This window comes from Bison bison, unplaced genomic scaffold (assembly GCF_000754665.1).
Source record: "Bison bison bison isolate TAMUID 2011002044 unplaced genomic scaffold, Bison_UMD1.0 scf7180017864387, whole genome shotgun sequence".
Lineage (NCBI taxonomy): Eukaryota > Metazoa > Chordata > Mammalia > Artiodactyla > Bovidae > Bison > Bison bison.
Genome location: NW_011494959.1, coordinates 2398418 through 2399589, shown reverse-complemented (window position 1 = coordinate 2399589; position 1172 = coordinate 2398418).

Genomic DNA, 1172 nt, shown 5'->3' with positions numbered 1-1172 from the left:
GGGGTGGCTGGATTCTGAACTCGACAATATTTCTAACCCCTTCTATTTCCATGTCCTTGCTGATAAAGAAACAGCCAAGGGCCTCTCTGGGTCAGGGGTGAGGCTGAGCACCGTAATGTACAGACTGCAGAATCCATTGTCAGTTCCAGCTGGTTGCTCTGACCGGACAAGGGCCCCGAGGCCAGGTATGCTGCCTTCTGCATCTCTTGCTTCAGGTCTGCTATCAAACTTGCATACCTTTTCCTATTTTTTCCAGCAGAGACAAGGATCCCTACTTTTCCAACAGAAAGAATGATATATCCCAACATTCGGGAGAGGAGCGCTAGCTGTGGTCGCTGGCCACGACTCCATCACTTCAATTTAAAGTCGGGCACACGCAGGTGTGCGTATGGTAGGGGGTGACCGGGCGCAAGATCCCCGCGCAACTCATCTGTGTGCGTTTCCAGCACCTCCCGCATCTCCAGCCTCTCGGGGACCTCGCCAGCGCTGTGCGCCGGCGACCGAGGGCAGAGCCCGCCGAGTGTGTCCAGAGGAGACTTTGGACTTCTCCAAGGACGCAGGAAACACTGATAGCCCAGTTGAACGCAGCCCCTCTCATATCTCATCCCCTCCCCAATCTCTCTCCTTTAAGGTATCTGCTGTCGACAGCAGTGGGCCGACATGGGTAACAGACACTGTGCACATCTTTCCGCCTAGCCTACCCTCTCGAGCCCTAGGAGACAGGCGGTGTAGACCCCCAGAGGACGGCTCCTTTCCCTCTGCTCCGGCAGAGTGTGGAAAGCGTGGGAAGCGGGCAGCCTGCAGAAGGTTTGCGAGATAGAGGGCGTGGGAGAGGGATATCACCACCGCCCGCCCCCCCCCCCCACGCCCTTGAAGGAATGCGAGCTGCAGAATCCACTGTCCACCCCTAGCTGTGCGGCTCCCACGGAGCCCTGACGCGCTAGAAGCGCGCGCGGGGCCGGGCAACCGTCGGCAGCATCAGCACGGGTTCCAGCGGTTGGCTTCCGCCCACCTGCCTACGTTGGGGCGAGGGCACCAGGCTGCCCTCCCTCCCTTGGCCCAGGGCCGGCAGTCCCCCTGAGGATCGCCTTCAGGCTGGGCGTGCGGACGCACTCGTGCCAGCCGGATCGCGGCGACCCGGGGTAGCCGGAGGCCGCGGGAACCGAACTCGC